Consider the following 6137-nt stretch of genomic DNA (forward strand, 5'->3'; position numbering starts at 1 on the left):
TGGAGTCCCACAGTTGCCACGTACAGTCAGCTTTCTAAAGATTCGGCAGAAAATCCGCTCCTGTTTCAGTACCAACTCTCCTCATTTGCTCTGAATGGAAAAACAGTGTCCAAATAACAAATTATTCCGAGATGAAAGAAGGAAGCAAAAAATAAAAGGAACCTACTTTGTCAAAACACTGGAAAATGCAATTGAAAAGTTTGTCCAGAAAATTATTCCAGTTTACAAAAAAAACAACTGCATGTTATTTGCATAGAACCTCTGATGTAGCAAAACACACCAAGAAGCTTCACAGAAGTATTATAAAACAAAATGTAAGATCAATGTACATGAAGAGATCTTAGTATAGCCAAACCAAACCTTGTTTGGTAATTGGTAAGGCATGCCTTAAATAGGGAAGAAAATGGTGAGAAGCTGAAGACCAAGAAGTTCGAGGCTTGGGACATTAGCCACTGAAGGTCCATCATCCAGTGATAGTTGGAGATTACAGACCCACGTTTGCTGGAGTGTAGAAACAAAGAACTACAGATGTTGGATTATACCAAGGATAGTTACAAAGTGCTGGAGTAACTCAATGTTGTCCTGGAGGGAAAGGATAGGTGACGTTTCTGGCCGGGATTCTTCTTCAGACTGGACTTCTACAAGGATATGATGTAGATGTGATATCCAAGGATATAACATAGATGTGGGGTAAACTAGATATAACGTGTTTGATGTTCAGAAGGCATTTAGCTAGATGCCACCTGAAAGGCTGATGCACAAGATAAACATTCATAATGGGAAGTGTGTTGGCATGGACTGAAGACTGGTTATCACACAGGAGACAGAGAGATGGTTATCCTATTATAAGCAGCTAAACAAGTTATACTTATATTCATTGGAGCTTAGAAGAATAAGGGGTAATCTAATTTTAGGGGCGGCATAGTGGCGCAGCAGAAGAGTTGCTGCCTTACAGCGATTGCAGCACCAGAGACTCAGTTTTGATCCCGACTATGGGTGCTGTTTGTACGGAGCTTGTACGTTCTCCCGTGACCACGTGGGTTTTCTCCGAGATCTTCAGTTTCCTCCCACACTTCAAAGACGTGCAGGTTTGTAGGTTAATTGGCTTTGGTTTAATTGGCTTGGTATAAGTGTAAATTGTTCCTAGTTTGTAGGCTTTTGTTAATGTGCGGGGATGGCTGGTCGGCACAGACTCCGTAGGCAGAAGGGCCTGTTTCCGTGCTGTATCTCTAAACTATACTAAACTGAACAAAAAAATTGAAGGAAAAGACTCAGAAATTGACCTCAGGACCAACATAAACTATGATGGGTGAGTGAAAGATATGTCACCAGACAGTTACACAAGGGAACAATGTTCATATGTTCTAGGAGCAGAATTAGGCCATTTGGCCCTTTGAGTCTACTCTGCCTAATCAATTATGGCTGATCCATCTTTCCCTCTCAACCCCATTCTCCTGCCTGCGCACATAACCCCTGACACCCGCACTAATCAAGAATCTGTCAGCCTTAAAAATATCCATTGAATTGGCCTCCAAAACCGTCTGTAGCAATGAATTCCACAGATTCACCATCCGCTGACTCAAAAAAATTCTTCTCATCTCCTTTCTAGAAGGTACGTCCTTTTATTCTGTGGCTATGGCTTCTGGTCCTGGACTCTCCCAATAGTGGAAGCATCCACTCAACATTCGCTCTATCCAGGCCTTTCACTATTTGATAAGTTTCAATGAGGAGTCCCTTCATCCTTCTAAACTCCAGCGAGTAAGGCTTAGTGCCTTCAAACGCTCATCATATATTAACCCAATTATTCCTGGGATCATTCTCGTAAACCTCCTCTGGACCCACAGAATGCCACAGGGAATCTGCAAGAATGCATTAACCCAGATTTTACTTCGGAGTCACGTGAGTGACTACATGAAGAACCCGCCACTACGCACGACTGTCATTATCGCTACACGCATTGTGAACAAGTCATTACGAGGGGAGGACGTTCCTCCCAAACGGCAGGGTTGAACCTGCAACAAGTAAGGTAGGAGAACTTAGTTTCTTGACTTACCTTTTTTACAGGCAGGCTGATGAAAACTGGCTGGGGAGAGTCTGCAGAACTGCAGGCAGCCAGCAACGGCCGGGGGCACCACTATCTCCCTTAAACGGGAGCCGGAGCCGACCTCAGCTCCAGCAGGATTCCGACAGCGGTGGAGCAATCTGGAGCCGTCATTCCGACGGCTCGGACAACAGCCCCACGGACCTATACTACATGGGTCCGAGGGGCTGGAAGGTGCTGGGTTTTTTTTTTCACAGCACTAAAAATAGCGGCAAGCGGTCAGTGCCCGAGAGCACTGAGTACGCGTTGGAGCCGCTGGGCCTGGGTCGCGAGTGGCCAGTACCCCGAGAGGACTGGACCGCGTTGGAGCACCGCAGGCCCAAGTAGAGAAGGAGCGGAACAGTGCGGGAAGCACTGCACCGCGTTAAAACTGCCATACCTGCGGTTTGCGAGCGGCCATCTCCCCGAGGGACTGAACCGCGTTGGAGCACCGCAGGCTAACGGCAGTACGGGCGGCTCAGTGCTGTGAGCACTGCACCGCGCTTTGGAGCACCGCAGGCCAACGGGGATACAGGCGGCACAGTGACCGTGTACACTGCACCGCATTGGCACTGCGGGGCCTGCACCTGCGAGAACATACCGTTTTGCAGCGATGCAGGTCCAAGAAGAAATCCTCCAGTGGGTAAGTCCCATAGCAGCACCTTATACAGGGCTGTATTTCACTTCTACTATTACAGGAAAGTGTTTGAGGAAAAGACAGACTCAGGGAGAAGGAAGCAGCACCTTTTCTATAGGGCTATAATGATGCTTCTCTCTCCCCAGTAGACTCTTCTGTCAGAAGAGTGCTGGGGTCAAGTCTAGGGCAAACCCTGGACAGGTAAACAGATGTAAGAGCTGTAACAATGAGGTGATGCCTTTTCTAAGTCACAAAGTACATAGAGTGCATTATTGGTCCTTTCCTGATAGAAATACAGGAATACTTATGTTGTGACTGAAGGATTTAGCAGTCCAAAAATTTACTGACAAATTCCATTCCCATCTGGGAAGTCACACGGGAATGTCTGTCTATGTTTCAGGGGGAACAACAGTACAGCTGTGAGTAAAGCTAACTGGGAAAGATCTACAAACCAGGTTAGAAGCCAGCATAGACCATATGTTTTCTATCTACTGCAGGGGCAAACATTAGCTGACACCATAGCTGTCACTTGTCACCGGGGATTGTAAATCCCTGAATGTACTAAACTGATCAATTTATGCATCTGGTTACATCCAACCGGGATTGACGCGGGCCTGTGTAAACCCGAAACCTCCTAGCAAAATCTTTTTATTTGGGGGTGACCTATCTAGAAGGTCAAGGAGTTGGACAATGAAGCCAAACTGGAGCTCATCTAAACGTCCAAACATCATCCTCAAAGGTATCGCCCCTATGCTGGAAGATGTGTACACCCACAACACACGGCCTTGGGGATCCAGAAGAAAACAGTAAAACCAGAAGGAAGCAAGGAGGTTGGTGCGAGAAGACATCGAATAAATAACTTTTTGACACTCATATCTTAAACAGTATCCGGGGATACACAATAGAATTTTACAACACATAATCTTCTAGTCCAGCTGATATATCGAGAGAGGAATTTGGAGGAGAACACCAAATGGATATTGGGCTATAGTATTTGCTGATGTTTCTACACGATATGGAACACCAGATGCCGATCTACTCGTATCCAGACATAATCACCAATTACCAAATATGTCATATGGGATACAGACACTGGACATCAGCAACAGATGGGGTTTTAGCTGCATTGCAAGGGAAGAATTATTATCTACGCATTCCCTTCCTAACAAAATAGGATATGGCGCTTGACGCATCAATCATAGATCAAATCTCGGCTTTTTGGCTAAGATCAAGTATAATATCTGTTCTTATCAGTTTAAATGTCTGATATGTCCCTTATCTAGGGACCATATATCATAAAATTAAATAAATAAATAAATAAATAAAAAAGATTGGAGAGAAAAAAAAAGAAGAAAAAAGTGGAAAATAAATAAAACGATAGATTCGTTTTAAGAACAGAAACCTTTTCTATTGTTAAGTATATTCGTTTTAAGAACGAAAATGGCAAGCATTGATTCTAAGGATGCTTACAATTTCAGTACCCATAACAGGTGACCACGGAAGTTATTTTTATCTAATTGGATGGCTCAGCTCTAGCAGTATAGAGCACTACCTAATGTGTTTACATTAGCACCTAGGTTATTTACAAAATATGACAACCAGCCACACAATGGCAATGGCTTCTTTGGATGACATACTAATTGTGTGGAAACTTAGGACGGGCTGAACAAACGGTAACAGCCACTTAACAATTATTTGGAAACTAGGATCATTATCCATCCAATTAAATCAAAATTAAAGCCTTCAAACTAAAGGGATTATTTGGGGTTCACCATTAACTCAGTTCCTCATGTCAGTAACTTTGCCAACAGAGGTTACAACCTTAATAGAGGCATACAGCAAAATCATTGACATGAGGATAAACCATCCATCAGACTGGTAGCAAGAATATTGGCAACATATGGTTTCCAGCCACATAATTCAGACCCTTACATTATAAAGATTTACAGAGGGCCAAAATATGAGCTCTTAAAATTAATGGTGATCATTTCAATAGAATGATGAAGCCATACAGAAGCCATATTGGAACTAAATGGTGGAAAGATAACATTGGGCATTGCTCCAATCCTATCATTGTCAGCAACCAGTCTATGGTCCTACATATGGATACTATGCACTAGGATGGTGTGTTACCAATTCCATCTCCACCTGTGGAGGAAGATGGAATACACAGCAAGCATCATTATTACTAACACTGGGCATAACTACCTGGAAATGTTGGGTGTTTTTTCATGGCCTAAAGTCATGTTGCTATGGAATATATTAAACAGGTTATTAGATTATAAATTAACAACACTACTGTGGTAGCACATATCAACCACATGGGTGAAAGGGAATCTACATCATGTAACAATCTGGCCAACACAATTTGGCAACCTCATCAGGGGGGGGGGGGGGGGTACTAAGGGAAATACTACGAGACTCTGCGTCCGGTGTTTTTAATAGTACCCGACTGACCTACCCAACCATGGTTCTAGGTGGTATTAGGGAATGAGATTAGAACCATGCAGCACCATCCAAAACAGACGGCCAGAGCAATGGACATGATCACAGCGGGCCACAGACAATCAACCTAAAGACAATGTCTAAAATACATAAACTAATGGGAGATGTGTTGCAACCATAATACATCATCCAGCCTGTTTGGAAGCTTTGTTAACCTACAGGGGCTTAGTATTAGTGACATCAACTGTGCCAGAAGTGGCCCATCTACTTACCTATGGCAAGAGAACGGAACAACAGCTTATGAGGGACACTTTTTATGAGAATTCCCCAAAGACCAGGTATTCCCAAATATGGGACATCAGCATCGTCTTAACGTTGTTAAAGAACTGGGCTCCAGGCACAACGCTGTCATTACAGTTTTTGACATTTTACAAAACTGTCATGCTGATGGCTTAGGTCACGGCACTAAGGACTCAGTCCCTACCAAATTAAGGCTGGATACCTTGACCAGTTCACCTGGCAACTTACACTTCTATATTCAGGAATTAGGGAACTAAACAGACAGGGGTCAGCAGGCCTTAAAATAACATTTTTTAGAGCCTACCCTACAGATGATTGACTGTGTTGTGAGACATCTACAAATATACATGGAACAAACCCAGACCATCAGTGGCACAGAAGAGGAACTTCTCATCAACGACAGACAGCCTCATTAAAGAATAACAGGCCAGGCCAGCTAAATAGCTAACATAGTATTGACATAAGTTGGTGTAAACACTAACTGGGTTAAAATCTCACTCCACCAGGCTGCAGCAACGTCGGCAGCATTTAAATTGGAGGTTCCTATGGATAAAATCCTCAGGACTGCAGGATGGCCATCGGAAAGAACATTCTAAGGATTATAACTAACCAGTAATGGAAACTGGAATTTTTCAGAAACATTGTTAAGTTTCTGTACCATAATTTACCCCAAAA

At 43.4% G+C, this 6137-nt stretch overlaps 1 pseudogene; it reads left to right on the top strand.

Moving 5' to 3' along the window:
- Nucleotides 1-3919: 3919 nt before the first annotated feature.
- Nucleotides 3920-4028, top strand: LOC116989763 (annotated as a pseudogene).
- The last annotated feature ends 2109 nt before the right edge of the window (nucleotides 4029-6137 follow it).

The sequence above is a fragment of the Amblyraja radiata genome, chromosome 29 (assembly GCF_010909765.2).
Source record: "Amblyraja radiata isolate CabotCenter1 chromosome 29, sAmbRad1.1.pri, whole genome shotgun sequence".
Taxonomy (NCBI): domain Eukaryota; kingdom Metazoa; phylum Chordata; class Chondrichthyes; order Rajiformes; family Rajidae; genus Amblyraja; species Amblyraja radiata.